Source organism: Mustela putorius, unplaced genomic scaffold (assembly GCF_011764305.1).
Source record: "Mustela putorius furo isolate JIRA1106 unplaced genomic scaffold, ASM1176430v1.1 tig00003834_pilon_pilon_pilon, whole genome shotgun sequence".
NCBI classification, from domain to species: Eukaryota; Metazoa; Chordata; class Mammalia; order Carnivora; family Mustelidae; genus Mustela; species Mustela putorius.
The window spans coordinates 87,081,564-87,105,117 of record NW_025421987.1 but is presented as its reverse complement, the minus strand read 5'-3'; the positions used below and the strand labels follow the sequence as shown (position 1 = coordinate 87,105,117).

The 23,554-nt window shown below is 42.5% G+C and overlaps 1 protein-coding gene across 4 annotated transcripts in view; it reads left to right on the top strand.

Moving 5' to 3' along the window:
- The first annotated feature begins 2,202 nt into the window (after positions 1-2,202).
- Positions 2,203-23,554, top strand: part of DGKG (diacylglycerol kinase gamma) — a 209,871-nt gene continuing 188,519 nt past the window's right edge. For all 4 annotated transcript variants that reach the window (XM_004745198.3, XM_013052598.2, XM_004745197.3 and 1 more), the window contains exon 1: positions 2,203-2,491. The gene's annotated coding sequence lies outside the window, so the exon portion shown is untranslated. The remainder of the gene's footprint in view (positions 2,492-23,554) is intronic.

Below are 23,554 nucleotides of genomic sequence, written 5' to 3'. Positions count from 1 at the left end.
GCTGTCTTCAAGCCCTCTGTCTACACAGGCTTCTCTGTGTTCACCCTGCATCAGGCCAGATCTTAAACTCAGCCCCACCCTGAGTTCCCCAGAGGAGTCCTCTCACAAACTAATTGAGGCACAACATTGTCTTTACAAATGATTGTGTTATAGGAAGTAGGGAGAGCAGAGACTTCACAGCCCTACACACCCCCCACCCTCCCTTCCCAGCAAACTATTTATGAATCTCTGCAAGTCCTACTGTTCTCCAAATCTTGGCTCAGGGGGTTTCTCTCCTTCATCTTCCTCAGTGAGCACCAGGTCGAGTCAGGCCTCCATACTCTATCTCTGCGTGGTTCCCACATTCCTTGCATCCGATGTATTCCCTTCCTTCTCTAAGAGGCCGAACCCCCTCCCTGCAAGCACGCACCCCCCCAAATCCATCATAGTTCTCAGCCAAATGGAGGCTCTCCCTCAGTTCTGCCTCCTTTAGAGAGTCGAATGGACAGAGCAAGAATGTTTCTCTTATGACATGCACGTGAGTGTGTTTTCCTTCACAGATAATGCAGTTCAGAAGGCAAGGAGTGTTCTTCCACGTCCACCCAACCTGGCACTGTGAGAATACAAATAGCAAGCCTGTGAGAAGCCTTCTCCTCTACAGCGGAGAGAGGCGGTTACAAGCCCTTTCTGTCTTCCGGCTCTTCTTTCTTCCCAAGGAAAGAAAAGAAAGGAAAACCCAGGACTAGAGTTAAGGGAAAGTGCCTGAAGACACAGTAGGAGCTTAACAGATAGTTGTGAAATGCATGAGTCAGTGAGTGAAAGGGAAGCAGGATAAAAGAAAAAACGTCAAGAGCACCCTCACTAGGGTTGTAACAGTCTAGCTAAAGGGAGTCCTGAAAACCAACCAGGGTGACAGAACGAAATGAGAATAGTGAGTGATAGGGTGAAGTGTGAACACGGGGTTCTGGTATTGGCTCTGCCTTCACTGCCACATGGAACCTTGGGGAAATCTCGGAACCTCAGTTCCTCATCTGTCCCATCTGCCTGGCTGCAGATGGACCATGATCACCCGGGTCCTCAGAGCTGTCTGACATTCATGTTGGAGCCTTCTGCCCCAAATGCCCAGACACCCAAGTCCCCTCGGCGCCTCTGCATCTGCAGAAAGCTTTTCTTGGCTGCAGTCCTGACCCGGGGACCTTCACTGCCTGCCGGCGGGAAAGAATTCTCAGTTGTGGAAAATGGCAAATTCTACATATTTTACAAATGAGAGTCCAAACTCCCGATGACTCTAAATGTTGTGTGAAATGGACAGAAGTCATCCTGCTGGTGTGACACGCCTGAGATAGTGTCCCTACCACCACCACCAACCCCTGCTGACAGGCACCTCATGGAAAAGCAGCAGCAAGTCAGGGCGCCTAGGCCAGTGTTGGCCCTCATCCCTAACCTCTAACCCTCCGACCCTTTTCCGTGCTTTCTTACATTTTTAAAGAACAGACTGTTTGCTGTGCAGGAAAACAGTCCACAGTCGCCTAAAAGTGAAGGAGGAAGGGAATTAACAGCTCTTAGACCTGAGCTCTGATCCGGCCAACGCCAGCGGGATGCCGTCTTCCCCACCACACCAGCTGAGGGGGAAATCTTTTCAGACTGAGTAGTCACCAATCTCCTGCCACCAGGGCCAGAGCTGTCAGAAAATGGGCCCTGGGCACGGGAAGCGATTTAGAGGTTACACATCGAGTTCCCAGGAAATGGAGAGAACTTGTTGATATTTAATTTGCCTTTTCCCCCATCTGATTTGGTCGGGATATTAAGGCAGCCTAGACTTCGGCTGAGATGTGGAAATGCCCAGTGGGGATTCGTTTGTCAAGCAGTTGTCCTCTGTCCCTGGAGTCAGCTGGCCTCTGGCTCCCTAAGGCGCCCCCACTCCCTGGGCATCCTTCCCGAATCCCTAAGTCTCTGACTCCTCCTTCCGGACCTAAGCTCTATCGGGGAGAAGTGCCCGAACTGCGCGGTGCCCGCGCGCCCAAGTTGCACCAAAGAGACGCGTGGTCGCTGCGAGCGGATCTGCATTCACGCGTGTGCGGAAGGCGCGCGCGCGTGTTTGTCTGTGGCGCGTGTGTGTGTGCGCGCGCGCGGGGGTGCGGGGCGGGCTCCGCGCCCGGGGGCAGGGCTCCGCGGGAGAGTGGCAGGCGGACTCGCCGCGCGGCTAGGGGCGGGGCGCCGCAGTGCCGTAGTAGCGGGCAGCGGGGACGCACTGCTTTGGGGCCGAGGATCCGCTGGCAGGCGCAGGACCCCGGCTCTGCCTAGCCCCAGCGCGGCCGCCCCGGCCCCGCGGCGCCCTCCCGGGAGAGGGGGCTGCTTCCCTTCTTGAGAGGGCTACGCCGGCGGGAAGGAGCCCAGACCGCAGCCTCCGTCCCCCTTCGGTCTCTCGGTTCCTCTTTCCTCCCAAGTAAGGGAATAAGCCCCGAGGAAGGAGCGCCCCGGGGAACCGCGCAACCAAGTGTTGCATGGTGAGGTAAGACGGCCGCCCGCGCAGCGGAGGGGGCTCGGGGCTCTCGGGCGCGGGCGGCCGCAACTTGGGAAACGAGGGCAGAGCGGGAGCCAGTCGCGCGGGCAGGGAAGGGAGCCTCGGGCGACGCCACTGTGCCCACCCCGGCGCCGCCACCTGCCGCAAAGCCCCTGTGGGAGGAGACGCCCCGCTGGAGGGCTGGGGACGCGGGACCGGCACGGGTGGGTCATCGACTCCCTCTTCAACTGAGAAGACCTTCCACGACCCAAAGGTGTGCAGGCGGGAGGCAGCCTTGCTCCCGGCACTTGGCTCCAGCATCTGGCCAGATTTTCCCCTTCTAGGCATACTTGCTTCCTTGGTAGCCTTCGCGCGCGAGGGTGCCCAAGGGCGGCGAAGAGCAGGGACACTTTTCTTAACGTCTGGCCGCCAAAGCCTCTGACGGTCTCGCGGGGTTCCAGGACTTCGGGACAGTCCGCAAAGCCTCTGAGCTAGGGGAGCTTGAAGGGAGGCTGGCGAGAACACAGACACCTTGGGCAAATACAAGCCAGGGAGGAAGAGGAGGGTCGAGAGAGAATATAAAGCTGACCTGTTTGGTGACCGAGTCACAACATGTGTGCCCGTGTATGTGCGTCTTGAAGGGCGCGTATCTAGTATCACCTGTGGGGCTTTCCAAAACTCCACTAGTCACCTCACCCCGAGTATTCGGACCTTTTCTTCCTCTGGATGGGTGGGCTAGAATTTGCGGAGGGGGCCCGCGGAGTTCTGGAAGGCCCTACAGGTGACTCTGCCGCGCCTCCCCTACGCCCGCCATCGCTGCAGCGGAAAGCCTGGGACAGGAGTGAGGAGGCGTCTCCAGATGTGAGCGATCCAGCTGCGGAGCTCAGCGTGGCGGGCACGACTCCTCCTCCCCACCGCCGAGGGTCTGCGGCAGCGCGCGGTGATCGGTGGCTGCGCCGCAGTGGTGCGCGGGAGAGCTGAGAACCCGCCGACGCGCTGGCGGGCTGGCGCGGCCCGACCCCGCCGGCTCCTAGGACTGCATTAGCATACGGTGACCTCGCCGTCCCAGGAGGGCCCGGCAGCGCTCTTTGTCGTTCTTTCGTTTCATGGTCTGGGGGGCACCATCTTGGGTCTGGAGGTGTGCACCGGCGGTAGAAACTGATGAGGGGCAGGGGTCAGGACAGAGGGCTGGGAACTGGCCCTCAGGTTCCAGTGGGGAGAACCAGTCCGTGATTACGGTGCCTGGGATGCTTTGTGTAAAATACAGTCCCCAGAGCCACTTGCTGGAGCACAGGGCACCCTCGTTGTCAGTGAAGGACATTAGATCGTCAGGGCAGTTGTCATCACGCTTGGTCACGTACATATACGCACATATGCACACACCCCTACCTTTGGGCTTTATGATCCTCTCATTCCAGGGAAGTGTCCTAATTAACGTGGGAAGGGACTTTGCGGCGGCTTGACGTGTTAAAAAGGGCTGGACTTGCCATTCTGCATATAAATTATATGCATTAAATAAAGCAGGTGCAACTAAGCTAACTTCCCTCTTGTACTCCTGGTCTAAGTCTTCTCTTTGCGGGTCACCCTGAATGTTTATGTGTCTGGGTAGGGTTTATGTGTATCACTCTAGGCATTATCTCAGGTATTTCTGGGAGGGGTGCCAGTAGAGGAGTCTTCCCCACCTTACACTTTTAGTTCAGTGTTTGGATCAGATCAATCAAACATGGGAAGAAAATGATAAATACCAGAGCATCTTCAAATCTAGACTCTCTGAGATAGGAGAAATCCCTTGGGACACCAGTTCCAACTCCCCCTACAACTCTCCACAACTTGCCACAGAGCACTTTCAACAGGTGGCACCCAGAGGTCCCAGCTCTGCACTCTGAGGCGCTGCCAGGGGAGAACCCACAAAGTACTAACTCTTCCCTCTCCTGCTGATGCTTGGGGGAGGAGGCTGCCCCCTGCTTCTGCTTTGGAAGAAGAAGGGACAGTTGTGGTAAAATTCTTAAAAAAAAAAAAAAATCGTATTGTATTCCATCGTTACATATACTTTTTTAGTGTGAAAATCATTTACTGTTGAATGAAAAAAAATGGGGAAGTTGGTAAGTGTGCAAAGAATCAACCACCACCCACAATTCGTCCACCTGATTTCCACATTGTTGCTATATTGGTATATTTCTTTTCTTTCCTTTTTTTTTTTTTTTTTTTGCCCTGTGATCATGTAACCTATAGTGAGCCTACATTGATTATCTACTAAATGTATGTTTTATGTGCTAATTCTTTTATATTCATTGTGTCATTTAATTCTCAGAAGACTCTCTGAGGCAAGTATTATAGCCAACCCCACAGAGTCAGGTGACTTGCCCCTCCCACACAGCTAGTAAGTGGTAGACCCAGGATTTAAACCCAGGCTGAGTCCTGAGTGATTGCCTGTCCTCTGTAACTATTGCTTCTCTGCTCTCCCTGTCCCCCTCAGTTAGTGTTAATAGCCAAAGTCGTTCACGAACATCATTTTCATGGCCATATATTATTACACCTATTTGCCATTTAGCAACTACAAATAACTTGGCATACATTTCCAAATACTTTGTTTGGATAGATTCCCAGAAGCAGCATCACTGGGCCACGGGGCATGAATGTTTTAAGACTCCTGATATATAGGACAAGCTGCTTTTTGAAAAGGCGACACCAGTTTACATTTCTATCCATCAGAGGTGACTCTGACACAATCAAAGCAAATGACCTCTACAGACTCAAATAGACCAGGGCCTCCTGAGACCAAACAATACCACCCGAGCATCCCCCTGGCCTCCTGGGAGAAAGAATCACAGGGATCATCCAGCTTTATACACACCCCTGTGTGTATGGAAACCATACAATATAGAGCCGTACCTGGTTTCATGTGAGCAATGGTCAGTGGCAGAATTCTCTGGCTAGATGTCACATATTAGCTTTGGGCAAACCAAACATTATGTAAAATACACAAAAGTGTGTAGGATCCCATTTCTCCATGTATGTCAAGAGAATAACCCTTACTCCTATTAAAGTGTATCACTGTCACAGCCAGATTCAGCCAGCCCAGCCAATCCATAGCAGCTTCTGCACACACTGGCCATATTCACAGAGCCTTTTGTTTTTACCAAGGAAAAGAATTCTACCACAAAATCACAGTGGGAGTTGATGTCACCTTGTATGTAACAGAGTTCATCTGTCTCCCTACCCCCCACCAAATCAGTTATGGTTAGTGACTACTAATAAAGCTCTAAAAAATAAGGTTATATACACCATCCAAAAAAAAATAAATAAAATGCACCCAGGTAAAGAAGATGTGGCTGCAGAAGAGCAATGAAATTAAGCAATACAAAAAAGACACAAAGGGGAAAGGTTTGAAGACAACAAATTGGCCCTAGGCTACAAGTTTTCTCTAAGACAGTGTTTGCTCCATGGCCACCTCTGCCACCAGCCCTGGGTCTCATGGCCCTGGAATATAACCTGTTGTTGTAAATTGAATAAATTTACATTTTGGCTCCCCTCTCTGAAATCTATTCAAGACTCTGCTCAGATCTTAACCATCTTTCTGGGGAGCCCTCCCGGCTTACCCATCTGGGTTAGAGACCTCTCTCTGCTTCACCCATAGCACCTGTGCATACACTTCCCTCACTATGGTGAATGCACTGCTCTGCATAGCCCCCACGAATCTGGGAGCTCATTGAAGGTACAGCTCTCACCATACCGTGGCTCCAGGGATAGAACTTATGCACCACAAACAATTGAATGTGGTGAACGAACAAATAACAGAATTTTCCAGGTGGTGTCCTGGGTGCTTTATGTGCATTTCTCTCTCCATGCATTTTTATTTGTTCAGACTAGGCAGCCTCAGAAATGTACCAGGAAGGTATCTAGAGCTGTGCTATGTTCACATGGGACTATTTCCATTTCATGTGATTTATTAAAATTGGATAAAACTGAATGTTCCATTCTTCAGTCACGTCAGTCCCATTTGCAGTACTTAAATGCCATATACAGCTAGCACATTAGAAAATGCAGATGCAGAATATTGCCATTGGAGTAGAAAGTTGGTCTAAACAGTGGTGGTTGGGTTGTGAGCTTGGTGAGGACAGGAGATGTGAATCCACCATATTCCCTAGAACCAGCCCAGTACCTGGCCTAGAGGAGGGTAGGAGAGGGGAGAAAGCAAGCAGAGGGATTCTGGGTAAATAAATGGAGTAGTAACATTAGATATACTATCCACTGGTCTCCTACTTTGTGCTCAACATAGTGCTATATTTTGTATATGCATTGCCTCACATAATCTTCACATCATTCTGAGTCTGGCATTAACCCTGTTGTACAGACAGGAAAACTGAGTCTCAGGGAGTCTTAAGTAAATGCTCATGAAGTTAGAGGCTGCATTTTAACTCAGAGTCTTGTGATTTCAGAGCCTGTTCTCTTAGGCGTTTTTCTTTCCTGCCTCCGTTTATGTCGTATGTGGTATTGGAGATGTGAACCGCCATCAGCTTGACTTCCCAGGGAGCCAAAGAAAGGGTATATTTGAAGGCTTCCTGAGGGAAATAATTGGTATAATTTGCAAGTGTTAGTGGCATTTCAAGAGTGCAGAATTTTTCCTGGGCGCTCCAGAGGCCTTGTCCCTGGGTGAGTGACAAGGGAGAAAGGAACCCACCCGTATTGTGGTCTGACCAGAAGGCCAGAACTGAGGAGGGCAGACCAGCCAACCACCACCACCCAGGCTTCTCAGAGAGGCCTATCACCAGCTCTGAGAGAAATACTGGCTTGGCTAGGATCTCATAGCCAGTTCATGGCCCAGTCCAGCTCCTGCCTCCCTAGCCAGTGCTCTTCGTGCTGCTCTGCCCTGCCCCATACATCATTGGCATCAGTGTCTTCACTATCATTGTCATTCTTCTTTTAGTTTTCCCTGTCTTTGTTCTTTCTTTCTTTCTTTTTTTTTTTTTTTTAAGATTTTACTTATTTATTTGAGAGAGAGAGAGAGAGGGAGGAGAATGTCAGAGGGAGAAACAAACTTCCCATGGAGCCAGGAGCCCGATGTGGGACTCGATTCCGGTTCTCTGGGATCATGGGATCATGACCTGAGCTGAAGGCAGTCGCTTAACCAACTGAGCCACCCAGGTGCGTCCCCCCATCTTGTTCTTAAAGAGTAAAATACAGAATTTCAAGGGCAACTGAATTAGTCCCAAGTAGAGATTATTACCTCCTTCATTTTACGTTTCATATATATTTTTTAAAAACTCTGTAAGGTTGAATTGGGAATCTAAGCCAATAGTAACTGGTGAGTCTAGTGCCAAATGAAAAAAGCCAACTCTTTTTCAAACTTCCTCTCAAACAGTAGCACCTGCAGCACACCCCCATGTGCTACCGTCGTACAGATGCTACCTGGGATGTGAATATAGAGCCCTTGCTTTTATCACTCATTTCGTCCTGTTCAACTCAACTCAGTCACTCATTTTGTCTTGTTTAGTCTCTCTTGCCAACTTGACTAAATATTTTTAGCTTTGATTCTGTTATCCAGTGTATTTACTGTCCCTTCCAGCTGGCCTCCTGTCATCCCCAAATCTGACGAGTGTGTCCTCTTCAACTATGTCATCAATAAAAATGATGAACGTCACGGGAATTCTGAGGCATGTCACTATTTGCTCTCTCAAGGTAGATGTTCATTCATTAAGTAAACAGCAGCCTTTCAGAAAATTTATTCAACTTTTCCTACCATTACCCGGCCCATATTTCTTCAACTTTTTCAAAAATTCATCAAAGGAATCTTCTCTAAGGTTCTGATTAAGTTCAGATACTTTTTATCACTGGCATTTCCCTGATCCACCTGCCAATTATGTTGTCAAAGCAGTTATTTTGCTAGTCTGACATAAGCTACTTTCAGTTAACCCTTGTTGGTTCTTAGAGGGCACAACTTTAGTCATAATGTCTTATTCCACATCTGTTCCAGAATGTTCTCTGGGATTAATATCAGCCCCTCAAGTTAAGAAATTTTCATATATTATTTCTCCCATTAAAAAAATCACAACTGTCTTTGCCTTGGAGGTGATGGTGTCCATCGTAGTGATGGTGGTGGAAACGATGGTGGTTGGCAGTGAGGATGGTGGTAGTGGACCCCTTACTCTGGATTCTGAACAGATTAAGGAGAGTGGTCTGGTGATATCAGTTGCATGTTGTCTTAGCACTCTGGGGCATTATTCATTTAGGCCATAACACTGGATTAGTTTGAGGCCGATAAAAGCGTTTCTATCATCATAGAAAATGAAATGAGGGAAGCAGCCTAGAGAGTACCCATTCCAGGGCTTTGTCTTCAAGCGTGGAATCCTCTTCTTTCTAAAGGTGAAGTGTCCTGCATATCTGATAGGAACTGATGTCTCCCACTCTTCCCCAGGGCACAACTCCAGCTCTTCATCTTCATTTCTGAAGAAGCACAGCCTTTGTTTTTTTGTTTTTGGGGGGTTTTTTGTTTTGTTTCATTTTTTTAAAGAAATGTCCACTTTCCTCTTGGAATTAACCTCTGACGTTATTGATGCCTCAGTGAAAATTCAAGATCCTTTCCTGGTATTGTGATTTAAAAGGAGAACGTAACAGAGGTTCTCGTTTTCCAAGTGGGACATGGAGCCAAAATGTCTTCAAGGCAGGAGAGGGGCACAGAGAGAAAAGGTTCAAGTTAGAAAAGATTTTTTAAATTAATAAAAATCATGAGAATAATAATCATCTTTTGGATGTGTACCACACTTAGAAGATAACAGGGGCTCATATTCATGAGATCTCCTGATTCCAGTCATGATTGTGAGACAGCACAGACATCCCTAGCCTTCTTTCAGCTTTGGGGTGAAAGGAGTCTAGAAGAGTCTCTTGTGGCAAGACAAGGGATGACAGGTAAAACTCAGTGGTACATCGCTGCTGACAACCCCAGACCCATCTGCCCAGCTGGCCATTTGGGCCTACCATGCTCTTCTAGTGGTCTACATGGAGAGTTGGGTCCTCACTTAAGGCACAAACAATATTTCATCTACACAGAAACTGAGTTTTCACTTCCCTAGTGGCTGATTAGATGTGAAAGTTCCAAGTAACCAGAGGTCAGCAAGGCCACTTTGACCCTTAGATGCTGAAATGCTTGAAATGTTTGGCCCAAATATTTTCATTCCTTCCTGTATTTCTCCACTTCTCTGCTCTGGGACAGTGGCCCACAGCCCATTACCAGCTGCCTCAGTGCCCCTGCCTTTCAGTTAAAGTGGAGCTAGAGAAAGCTCTTTCAGTCTCTGAGAGGGCCAGAGGATTCCTTCCAAAATCCATGAAGTCCAATGCGAAGTGGGTTGGATGTTCTCATCCAGTTTCCCATTCTCTCAAGCCAGATTGTCATCAATAAGTACGTTCATGATCCTCAGAATCTGACCCCAGGACACCCACTGGTGGAAGTTGGTCCCCTCCATTTTCTCATACATGGATGTCCAGCAGCCTTTGGCTGATCACAAAGTGATCTTGCCCAAGCATTAGGAAGTGAGTAGTTATATGTTCCCACAGCTGGAGAAATTTCCACTTTGCTCCAAAGCTTCCATTGTTCCTAATCTGTAAATCATGCAAATCATGGCAAATACATTCTTGAGGAGATTCACCCAATCATTTGACTAACATTAAATCAGCAAATATATACTGAACATCCCCTCTGTGGTGGGCAGAGGAGTAGTTTCTGGGAACAGGACTCACTGCATTTCCAGGAGCTGGATGGGACAGATCCAGAAACAGATACCATGTACCTTTATGTTTAGATGAGATTTGGAGGAGGGTCACCTCTCCAGCCTAGGAAGGTATTAGACCAAGGAGGTCAGGCATTACTTTTTGGAGTAAAAGAACTTCAGCTGAAATTTGAAGGATGGGTTGAAGTGAGGAAGTGGATGTGGGCAATACAGCCTGAGTGTGGGTAATGGAACAGCATAAGCAGAAGCTCAGAAGGATTCTTGTCTCCAGTTCAGTGTTGCTGGAGCAAAGCCATGATTCAAGAAATGCTGGGAGATGAGACTGGAAATGTGGGCAGGAGGGGCTTGTCGTCAAATAAAAGAATGTGGATCTTTCCTGGTAGACAGCAGAGGGCCACTGGCAAATTTTAAGTGGGAACTGACATGTCCAGATTTTAAGATTAGAGCAATCCTTCCAATTACAACGTCAAGAGGGGAGAAGACAAAAAGTGGGGCTGTCCACTGAGGGGTTTCCGTGGGAATTTAGGTAATATGAGGACTGAACAAGGTGGTACAGAGGGAAGGACAGAATCAGGAAAGAACCTGTAATTAAGTGGATGTGAGTATAGTGAGGGAGGCAGATGAACCAAGGGTAGCTCCCAGGCTTCCACCTGGTGTGCCTGGAAGGGTAGTGGTTCCATTGACCACGAGAACCAAGAAACAGGATAGGTTAAGTAATGAGTCAGTTTGGGATATGTTACATTTGAAGTGTCCGTGAGAGATCCAGGTGGAGATGTGGATGATAGATGAGCTCTGTGGCTAGAAACCCAGATTAGGGAATCATCACTCTAAGAGGTAGGTGAAACCACAAGAGCTGATGAAATCATGGGAGTCGATTTTCATTTATCTTGATATATATGTACTGCCAGTGTCTGAAAGATCCATGTCAAGGAGACCCGTGTCTCTTCAGGAAGGGAAGGACGTTTCTCACAGCACTGAGAGTCTGGGCTTGATAGACAAGCTGTGCCAGTAGCCATCTGCTGACTCAGCTAGACCTTCAGTGTCCCTTCTGCCAGGTGCATGGTCAAGGGTGGATTTTTTTTTTTTTCCTGAAACACTTCTTTTCCTCTGCTGCATTCGAGCTTCACAGATTTATAATCAAGGTCCTCTTCTCAACATTGGTTGAATATTAAAATCACCTGGAGAATACTGCAGCCCTAACAGTTCTGGGTTCCACTCCTAGAGATGCTAATTGAATTGGTCTGGGGTCAAGGCTGGGCCTGAGGGTTTTTTTTTTAAGGATCCTCAGGTGACACCAGCATTCAACAGAGTTAAGAACCACTGCTAACCAAGAAGTTCCCTCAGTGATTCCTCTACGGTGTTTTTAATTCCTTACCTTCTCTGGTAAATCCTCAGTGCAGTAGGTTTTCTCTAAAAGCCCTCTTGAGCATGTCAGAACCTACACTGGACACTGCACTCCAGTCATGATCATGTCTGCAAATTATCCCTGTCTTTGCATTCAACAGTAATTTCTCCCTCATGCCTGAGAGGCTTCTGGGAAGCTTTGTTAAATATCCTGTCTCTGAGCTGCATAAGTAATATACCTGTCAAAATGACTTAAGAATCACCTGCTATGACTTCTGAAACTTGGTTAGTTCCAGGGAATCATTGCTTTCTCTCCCAAGTTCTCACAAGGCAGCCCTCAATCTCGCAGTTCTTGAATTTTGATTTTTTGCCTGGTGACTTTCCCATCAGAAATTCTGATTCAGAGACGTGCAGTGGTGGCCCAGAAGCAGCATTTTTCACCAGCACTCAGGGTGATTCTGGTGCAGGTAGACTGCCTTTAAGAAATACTGTGTTAAAAATGGGAAGTGAAGAAAACACATTTAACTCATGCCTACTCCCCTGATTTTTTATTGAATTGATCATATTAATAAACAAATATTTGAGGATATTTATTATAGTACTGACAGACAGAAAAGGATACCAGTGTAATCCACATGTCAGAAATTTTGACAGCAGTCCATGATAAAGAGTATTGGGGGAAGGCTCAACTAACCCATAAATCACCATAGTGGAAGGAAAAGTTGGCCTACAGATGAAAAAGAAGGAACTCCTAGAAGAATTTTCACTAGCATCTCTAAGGGTAGAATGACAGGGACTACAAAAAATGGGAGAAAATTATTTGCAAATTGTATATCTGAAGGTGGGTTGATATTTAGAATCTGTAGAGACCTCAATAAGCTCAACCAAAAAACCCCCCAAATAATCCAATTAAGAAATGGGCAAAGGATTTGAAAAACATTTCTCCAAAGAAGATGCACAAATGACCAATAAGTACCTGAAAAGGTGCTCAGCATCACTAATTGTTAGGGAAATGCACATTAAAACCACAATGAGATACTACTTGTATCCATTAGGATAGCTGTTCTCAAAAACAAACAAACAAACAAACAAACAAGAAAAAGAGAAAAACAACTGATGGCAATGTGAGAAGTTGGAACCCTTGTGCACTGTTGGTGAGAATGTAAAATGGTGCAACCACTATTAAAGACAGTATGGTGATTCCTCAAAGAGTTAAAAATAGGAATATCATATGAGCCATCAGTTCCTTTTCTGAATATATACCCAAAAGAATCGAAAGCAAGAATACAAAGAGATATTCATTCACTTAAATATATAGCGGCATTATTCACAATGGCCAAAAGGTGGAAGCAACCAAGTGTCTATTGATGGACAAAGGAATAAACAGAATGTTGTATATGTATAACATACATGTTGTATATGTATAACAGTGGAGTGTTATTCAGCCTTAAAAAGGAATGATTCTGATGCATGCTACAACATGGATGAAACCTGATGACATTTTGCTAAGTGAAATAAACCAGTCACAAAATGACATACACTTATGGTTTCACTCATAGGAGGTATTTAGTGTGGTCAAACTCCATAGAGACTGAAAGTAGAATGGTGGTTTCCAGGAGCTGGGAAGAGGAGAATGAGGTGTTATCATGTAGTAGTATAGAGTTTTAGTTTTGTAAGATGAAAAAATTTTTGTGAATGGATGATGGTGGTAGTTGCACAAAAGTATAAATGTACTTAATGCCACTGAACTGGATACTTAAAAATGGTTGAGTGGTAAATTTTCTGTCATGTTTATTTTACCACTGTAAGTAAGCATAAATTCTATATTAGGTATATTTTGCCACTATTTTAAAACATATATAATATTTTAACATATATCTTAATATATTTTATATATGTTATATATATGTTAAATATATAAATACTGTGTGTATCTGCTAGCCACGTTGGTGATGGGAAGCACCACCTCAGCATCTCAATCATGTTAGTTTCTCCTCAGACACACCCTGGCCAAAACACATGGTGATGGGCCATGGGACTCACTCAGAGTCAACACATCGTCAAAGCTCACAAAAACAGTATTTAGTGGTTCAGAAGAAGGAAGACATCTAAGAATGTGAAACTAATTTCTCCCTGTAAAATGGACACTATTAAAAAAAAAAAGAAAGAAAGAAAGGTCCAAGTTCTATTTACAGAGATTCCAAAGAATGTAACAGGAACTATCAAAAGAAAGCAATCTGAGATTAGGAAACTTTCCTTTCTTTAAAATAAAAATATTTTGCAGAATTAAAAGCATGCAATGGAAGCATGGACATTAGGACAATGCAGAGCAATAAAGATGAGCATAAATTCTCACAGTTTTGATAGAAAATACATAAAGAAAGAAACCAAAAGGGATTCCTGGGTAGCTCAGTCGATTAAACAACTGACTCTTGGTTTTGGCTCAGGGTCCTGGGATTGGACTGGAGATGGGCTTCCTGCTCAGTGGGGAGTCTGCTTCTCTCCCTCTCTGCCCCCTTCTTACCCCCCACACACATACTTTCTCTTTCTTCCTCTAAATAATTTTTTTTCAAAAAAAGAAACAAAACTAATGAGTGAAAAAGAGGAAGCTATTTCAACACATTAAAATATTAAAATATGGAATTTTTTAGGAGAAGAGAAAATGGAAGATGAGTTATAAAAAGTATAGAGAAATATTTTTATGATTTCAATTCAAAATACTCATTGTGTACCAGGGAAAATTAAAGATACGTTCTGGTGGATGTTGTTAATTTATAAGAATCTATTGGTGTGCAACCGGGAAAAGAAACAGTATTTTTAATAAGCATGTGTCAGATATTTTGTAGTGGTAAATGTTAGAAGGAAGTTGATACATAGCTATGGAGTTTTAAGGTAATAAAATTGTGACCCAGAACTGTATTCAGTACCACATGAGGGGAAAAAAAGATATTGTCAGACAAAAGAAATACACAGAAAGTAGACCACCAAAATCATTTAGTGGAAAAAGTATTCAAAATATTCTGATCAACAGGGAAATTAATGAATATTAAAATTGGGGGATGGAGATGATGTGATATAAAAGATAAACAAAAATCAGAGCAGATTTAATGTTTAAACTTTATTAATTTGGTTATGAAACAATGCAACTGTCAAAAATAGTTCTTAGTTAAAAAGATAGATAAGAAATTTAATGATAGTAATCTGGATCTAAAAACTCAGATTACTCCAGAAAAACAAAAATGCTTGAAGTACTAAAGCGCTCATTTTGTGCTGAGAGACATCAAATACTAAATACATTTTTAAAAGAAAAGAGAGTAGATGAATATAAGAGTAGAAATGCCATATTTAACTTCAAAATTAGGAGAAAGATTTGGACTGGTAAGGCCAAGATTAAAAACTAATAAAGAAAATAGCAAGGGAACATAAAAAAAGAAAGTATAAAATAAGACGGTAGAAGTGAGGTCAAACGTGTTATCACATTAAGTGTGAATGGCTTAATTGTTTCTATTAAAAGACAAAGAGACATGGATCGGGCAAAAACTAATTCTAAATATATGCTGTTTAAAACAAAGTGGGACAGAAAGGAGAGAAAAAAAGGAAAGACAAAAATATACCAGGAAAATGCAAACCAAAGGAAGAAAGGAGAGCAATATTAATATTAGACAAAGTAAAATGGTGCATTAACTGTGGCTAAAAGATATAATCCATTAAAAGGCATACCCTCCATGAATACTTTTATTCTAAATAATATAAATAGTAAAATATATAGAATAAAATTGTCAGAACATTCATAGTGGGAAACAATATATTTCTATCAATCTTTAATACTTTGAGTGACAAAACTGAATGAGTATGTAAAGAATTTTAAGGATATAAGGAATTTGATGCAATGGATATATATGCAATGTATTTCACATTCTAGAGTGAAAAAATATATATATATCTGTTAAAACATTGATAAAATACTGAGAAATTTTGATCATTTTGTAACCCTTGTGATGCATTCCAAAAAGTAGAAATTGTCCTGGGACCAAGAGGAAAATAAAATTCAAGTAGAATTTCTCTAGGATAATATATTCTAGAAAGTTGATGTAGCCTAGGATGTGTGCATATCCAAAGTAGAATTTCTCTGGGATAATATATTCTAGAAAGTTGATGTAGCCTGGGATATGTACACATCAACCTGCCACTATTAATTCAACATTCAGTGAGAACAAGACTAAAAACCTTTATTTGACAAGCATCAAACCTGTAGAATGCTTCCTTCTCTAAGAATGAGTAAAGAGTAAAACAGATAGGAACTAAGGAAAACACAAAATAAAGGAGCAAAGAATAGCAAACAGAATGAAAATAAATGAGCTCCTCCAGCTGGACCTAAGAAAATATTTTAGGAGACTGGAATGCTTTTAAGAGGGCAGGAAACCATGGCCTTCACAAATCAGAAGAGAATGAAAGCAGGCAGAGATGAAAATGAAATGCAGTATGCAGAGGTACAGATGAGATTGCAAGGAAACTAAAACACAACAGAATTAAAATCTCTTAGATGCAACTAATGAGCAGAGTTTGTTTTATAGAAAGTCGAATCCAGTATGTGGAGAAGGTAATGTTATAAAAGGTAGAGGATTAGTACTGAAGCCAACTTAAAAAGAGATGTTTAAATTATTGTGTGGATCCAGTTTTAAAATTATGTGGAGGGGGCACCTGGCTGACTCAGTTGGTAGAGCATGCAACTCTTAATCTCAGGGTCATGAGTTTAAGCCCCACATTGGGTGTGGAGCCCACTTAAAATTAGGAAAAAGAAAAACAAAAAAAAATTTTAAAAACACTAAAAAAATAAGGGCTCCTAGGTGGCTCAGTTGGCTAAACATCTGCCTTCAGCTCAGGTCATGATCCTGGAGTCCCATGACCGAGTCCTACATAGAACCCCACGTTGGACTCTCTGCCCAGTAGGGAGTTTCCTTCTCCCTCTTCCTCTGCCCCTCCCCCTGCTTGCTTTCTCTCTTTCTCACTCTCAAATAAATAAAATCTTTAAAAAATGAAATGGTATGCAAATTCAATATATTCAAAAAAAGATACGCATTTGATACAAAAACTTATGAAACAGCAAGTTGGGGTTTAAAGCCCCAGACTACATTCTTAAAAACCTGCAAAGACTGGTGTTTGTCTGACGTCTATGGGAAGGGATAGGACAGTGAAAATCAAATGTTCTGAATTCCTTGGTTCAACTATGAGAGAGTCATTCTGTTCTTGACATTTAATTTTAGAAAATAATAGTTATAGAATTTCTTTTTCCACTAATCCATCTTCCAAACCCAAGGACTCTAAGGAAACATATATACTTCATATGAAACAAGACAAAATAAAGGAGATGCCGAGGAAATGTTTAAAAAGAAATTAAAAGGACCACGAAAATGATGAGATCAAATAGTCAGTTATAACAGCTCCCATTAATGAACTAAATGACCCATTTTTAATAAAGGTCTTCATTGTGTGCCAGAAATTAAAACTCAGCCATACACATTGTTTACATATTCATCCCTGAAATGAAAGGATGCCCAAAGATTAAAATGCTGAGACAAGGTGTAGTGGACAGATGACACAAACACTAAAGCAGAAGTCATGACATTGATCTAAGACAAAACACAGCTTAACACAAGTATCATTGAATAAGGCAGTGAGGGTTGTTTTATATAAACAAAGGGTCCAGTTCACAGTGAAGCTACATGGTCGTGAAAATATATGCATCAGTAAATGTTGACAGATGCAAAACTAATGTTGCCCCCAAAACACAGTGGTGGGGAAGATTTAAAAATGCCGCTCTCGGGCACCTGGATGGCTCAGAGGATTAAGCCTCTGCCTTCGGCTCAGATCATGGTCTCAGGGTCCTGGGATGGAGTCCTGTGTCAGGCTCTCTGCTCAGCTGGGACCCTGCTTCCCCCTCTGTCTGCCTGCCTCTCTGCCTACTTGTGATCTCTTTCTCTCTGTCAAATAAATAAATAAAATCTTTAAAAAATAAAATAAAGTGAAAATGCCACTCTCGGGCTTTCAGAGTCCAAGTAAACAAATAAGAAATAATATAAATTACAGGAATTGTATAATATAATTATACAATTGATATAATTGAAATAATTATATAATTCATATACAAGATTGAATATATGCTGCATAATATCTAAAATACAGAGAGTGACATTTTTTTTCCAGGATCCAAAGAACATTTACAAATATTAATTATTAGGGTACAAATAAGACCTTAGGAAATTCCTCAAAGCAGAAATGCTAAAGGTCATAGTCTCTGAATATTAGAAATGAGTAATAAAAAAAACAATATGAGGGACAAGTCATGAATCACAGTTGATTTATATAATATATATGTGTAAAATATATAGCCATGGAAAACAATATTGTATGTCAGAGAATATTTAATAACACCAAATAATAGTCACCATATTCTGTTATGTGAAAGGAGTAAAAAAGAGATAAAAGGAGTTCAAAACAAAACAAAAAAATGCATGCATCTATTCATGAATTTAAGTAACATGTTACAATTGTGGTTGTAGTTGGTAGTGGAATTATATGTGATTTTTCTTTTGAAATCATTATAAAATATGTTTTGGATTCTTGACTAAGATTAATATTATGCTTATACTGTTTATAGTTTGTAGAATCTATATTCTTCCACATTTTTGCTAATTAATCTAAGATTAGATAAGCTTATTTCTCGACCTTTGGCCTTTCGTTGTTGCTGTTATTGTTCTCCAAAATTCCTCAAAAGTCAGTAAAAGTGGTTCAGTAACCACTGAAAGTTCTCCTGGTCATACTTGTTCCCAAGCAATAGACCAAAGTGTTCTTTGCTCTTCTTGCTCTGGAATTAACCAGCCCACTTCCCAAACATCCCCCTAACCTTTTCCTGGCTAATATAGTTGTTGTTTTTTGTACTGGTATTTTCAGATCAATCTCAGCTATTTTGCATGATGTAATTCATATACATCTTCCTATGTATTCCATGATTGTGTACCCTTACCCTTATTTCTAAATATTGTTTTCAGATGTGAAACATGCATTATCATGTTTCACAGGCACTTTTTTTTTTTTTCAACAAATCATTCCTTTTTCCTCTGCCTAAATATAGAGACCTTGGCTTTTTTTTTTTTTTTTTTTTAAACAACCTAGTGTCTGCCTAAATCTAGAGACCTTGGTTTTTTTTTTTTTACAACCAGGTTTCTCCTTGACAATCATGACCTCTGAGTTGGAGTGAATGCCTTCTCTCAAGATGCTTTCTATGCCTGCTTCACTTAGCAAGTTAGTTTCTGATTTGGTATTGAAATTTTGGGAGAAGGAAGGAGGTTGAAGGTAAATAATACAAATTATCAAGTCTATCAAGGCTGTTGAATGTGGAGAAGGACATTTCCATTGAAAAAGTGAGGAAAATCTGTTGGAGTGCGGTCCAGAGGACTTTATTCCATTAAATTTCTTTACTCCATGTCAACAAAGGAAATAAAAACACTAGTCTGATTTTCTACTATTAGCCAAATGGGCTTTCTGCAGACATTCAGCGGGTTCAAGTTTCCTTTCTCTGCTCCTGCTTCCTTTGTCCCAGAGCAGTAGTGGTTAGGAGAGCACCCCTCCATTTCCTTCTTGTGGCCAACTGGCCTATAGAAAAGCTTCACAGTGATATTGCACATGTTTCTCTCCCTTTTCTGCTCAGTCATGAGCTCTACCTTTAGAGACATGAGTCCCCATTATAAATCAATTTTAGATCCAAAGCCGTGGGGCCATAGTGACATGCCAGTCCATAAATACAGCTTCTAGCACTCTTAGTAAACACATGTATGTGTGTTGTGTGTGTATGTGTCTCCAAGCACCTGCCTCTCATGTTTGTCTTTGTTTGGCCAGTTGTTCTACACTTCTGAAATACTCATGGCATTATCCCAGCTCTTCGCTCCTTCCCCATCAGCCTCTAGGCAAATATATGCCCGCCCCCCCCATGCTCAAGAGGGGCAAGCCTCTCCTTACTACACATGAGTTCCCCCTTTTAGCATTTGGTGAATTGTGGCTAGAAAGCAATAGCCAGTGTTGACACTGTTTGTTTGGGTTTTTTTGGTCCCAGAATCCCAACTGTTAGCAGAAAGAGTGGATGACAACACCATCCCCATACCCAGGTTTCCCCACCATCTTGCCTAAAACTAGTGGGAGATCAGGTCACACTAGATCATAAAGGACCTCCAATGCCTGGAAAAGGAGTTGAACACAAATTGATAGTCAATAAGAGGCAAGTATTGGTTCTTGAGAACCAATATTGGATTTTGTAGGGTAAAGTCCTCAGGCCCAGGGAACGCTAAAATGGAGGGAGGCAATTCTAAAGATCAGAGACAGAAGCTGGAGCCAGTTACTCAGAAATTGGGGATACTGTCTGGCACAAGAAAGGGACATTGCTGAGAGATAATATAAAACAGTTGCTAAGTTGGTTTCTGATTTCGTATTGAAATTTTGGGGAGGAGAAAGGAGGTCGAAGGTAAATAACACCAATTATCAAGCCCACTGAATGTGGAGAATGACATTTCCATTGAAAAAGTGAGGAGAATCTGTGTGATTTCATTTTGGAGGTGGAGGTAGGAGGAAGATAAGTTTGAGAGTAGATCTATTTATATATTTAAAAGTCACACCTAGGAAATGGTTGGAGGACTGAATAAATGCATGTGATTTCATCAGCAGCAGGATGTCTTTCTGACCAAACTAAGCTCTGCATGTTCTTTCACGCTCTGTTCGAAACAATGTCAGTCAATCAAATCAAATGATTTCTTTCCTTCTTTCTTCTTCTTTAGTGGGGGCTGATTTCTGTTGGCTATTTTTGTTTAATTGAAAGTGATTCACCCAGGGAGGCCTCTCCAATTGAAAGATAATTTATTAAATTCATTCAGCCAAAGGACTAACTCTGTGCTCTCTTGAAGCCTCCCAGTGTCCTAAGTGTAGCTCTTATATTCAGTCACTCCTAACCACTTCAAGTAAAAGTTATGAAAAAACTCTCATGTCATAGCCTGAGACTTTATTCGTCAATTGCTTCTAGAGGTGAAACTAAAATTTGTACCATTTCAGCCGGCTCTGAAATGCATCATCTTTCCCTTCAGTCCCTGAATTCATACCTTCTCTCATCTTAGACCCCTTTCTCCATTATATGAGGGCCCTATTTAAAGGTATCAAGGAATATTGGCACAGTTACCTGCATTCAACAAGGAAAAAGGGAAAGTATTTGGCACCATGGAGCCATATGTACCAGACACTGTGCTGGGAAATCTGTGTTCATGATGTCTAATCCTACTCTGTAAAGTGACACCATTAGTCCCATTTTCCCCATCTGGGAAAACCTGGGCTCAGAGAGATTAAGTAAAAATAAGTAATATGCTCAAGACCACGAATCTAGCAGATGTCACAGGTGAGAAGCAAACTTGGGTTTGTTGGACTCCAGAGGGATACTATTATCTGTTTTCTGACAGGTGTAGATTTCCATGCATAGGATACTGTTGGCATGTTGTTGTCATTGTCAGAACCCAGTAGTGTGAAAAAGCAGTGGAAGAGAAACCGTTTACAGCCCAGGGGCCCCAGGGTCCTGGCCCTTTGATGTCTCACCCATTGCCAACCTGTGGAAACCGATGAGTGAACAGGACTCATGAGTCTGGAAAATTTGGGGGAAATGAAATGGCACACTCTACTAATTAGCTTAAACTGAGGAATACATTAACTGTAATTTTTATTGAAATTGAAAAAATAAGACAGTTTTGTAGCATGGGGGAACCTGTGTGGCTTAGTCGGTTAAGCATCAACTCTTAATCTTAGTTCAGGTCTTGATTTCAGGGTCATGAATTCAATCCCTGTGTCAGGCTCCATGCTAGGTGTGGAGCTTACTTAAAAAAAAAAAAAATCTCGTAGCATGAAGAAACTCTTAAATCAAATTGTGTTTAGGAGTCTTGAGGTTTTGATTTCAGTTGTTCCTCCCTGCAGTGTAAGCATGTTGGTTACACTTAGTAAATGAGTTTTTTCCTCTATCCTTTCTTCCCAGTCAACCATATGAGCATCCTTGTGCACTGAGCTATTCTGTCTCTGAACCCCACAGCTTTGAATTCACACAGCTAAGCTTTTATTGCAGCTTTGGGGCATCCCCCATGGACTGTCAGTTCACTGAGGACTGAGATCATTCCTTTTTCCTTAATCATCCCTGAAACCCTCATGGCTCCTAGCAGAGTATTGTACGAAGGGATGGGCAAATGTACAAGTTTAATTGCCCTTTGAACATCATTATTTTAACCAAACTTCCTAGAAAAAGAGAAATAGGAGATAGAATGGGATTTCAAGTTGGAAAACAGTCCACTGTGGTGTACAGAATAACAGTGTCAGGGGTAGGAAATTCATTTATTTAACTGTGGTCTGTGTTTATACATAGTTCACAAACACTGAAATTCACATATATGCATACTACTTATAAAGTACAAAAAGATGTACCTTGCTCATACTATAAGCCCATACACAATACATATCCATATGTAGTCTGAATACCTTCAGGTACTTCTACCTTCAAGTCAGTGTTCTTCAATCTCTAACCAATATAGGTAAATTTGGAGAAGTTTGATTTGGACTGTGCCAGAGGAAAAAGAAAGAAGCAGACCAAAATGGTGGGGGAAAGAGGAAATCTCCTTTATACTTAAGAAATTATATAAATAATATATTCTCCCAGGTATCTTATGGTTCTTGGTGCTATAGTAAATGGAATCGATTCTCTAATTTCCCTTTCTATATTTCCATTGTTAGTATATAATAAAGTAACTGATTTCTTTTTTTTAAATTAACATATAATGTACTATTAGCCCCAGGGGTACAGGTCTGTGAATCGCCAGGTTTACACACCTCACAGCACATACTCTCCCCGATGTCCATAACCCCACCCCCCTTTCCCTGCCCCCCTGCCCCCGGCAACCCTCAGTTTGTTTTGTGAGATTAAGAGTCTCCCGACCCCATCTTGTTTCATTTATTCTTTTCCTATCCCCTAAATCCCCCGTGTTGTCTCTCTACTTCCTCATATCAGGGAGATCATATGATAGTTGTCTTTCTCCAGCTGACTTACTTGGCTAAGCATAATACCCTCTAGTTCCCTTCACATGGTCACAAATGGCAAGATTTCATTTCTTTTGATGGCTGCATAGTATTCCATTGTATATATATACCACATTTTCTTTATCCATTCATCTGTTGATGGACATCTAGGTTCTTTCCATAGTTTGGCTATTGTGGACATTGCTGCTATAAACATTCGGGTGCACGTGCCCCTTCAGATCACTTCCTTTGTATTTTTAGGGTAAATACCCAGTAATGCAATTGCTGGGCCATAGGGTAGCTCTATTTTCAACTTTTTAAGGAACCTCCATGCTGTTTCCCAGAGTGGTTGCACCAGTTAAGCAACTGATTTCTGTACATTGATTTTGTGTCCTGCCACATTACTGAATTGCTGTATGAGTGCTAGTAGTTTGGGGGTGGAGTCTTTTGGGTTTTCCATAGAAAATATCATGTCATCTGTGAAGAGAGAGAGTTTGACTTCTTCATTGTCAATTTGAATACCTTTTATTTCTTTTGTTGTCTGATTGCTGCTGCTGGGACTTCTAATAGTATGTTGAACAACAGTAGCAAGAGTGGACATCCTTTTTGTGTTCCTGATCTCAAAGGGAAGGCTGTCAGCTTTTTCCCATTGAGAATAATATTTGCTGTGGGGCTTTTGTAGATAGATTTTATGAAGTTGAGGAATGTTCCCTCTATCCCTATACTTTGAATCATTTTAATCAGGAATAGATGCTGTATCTTGTCAAATGCTTTTTCTGCATCAGTTGAGAGGACCATGTGGTTCTTCTCTCTTCTCTTATTGATTTGTTCTGTCACATCAGTTGATTTGTGAGTGTTGAACTACCCTTGCATCCCAGGGATATATCCCACCTGGTCATGGTGGATAATCTTTTTAATG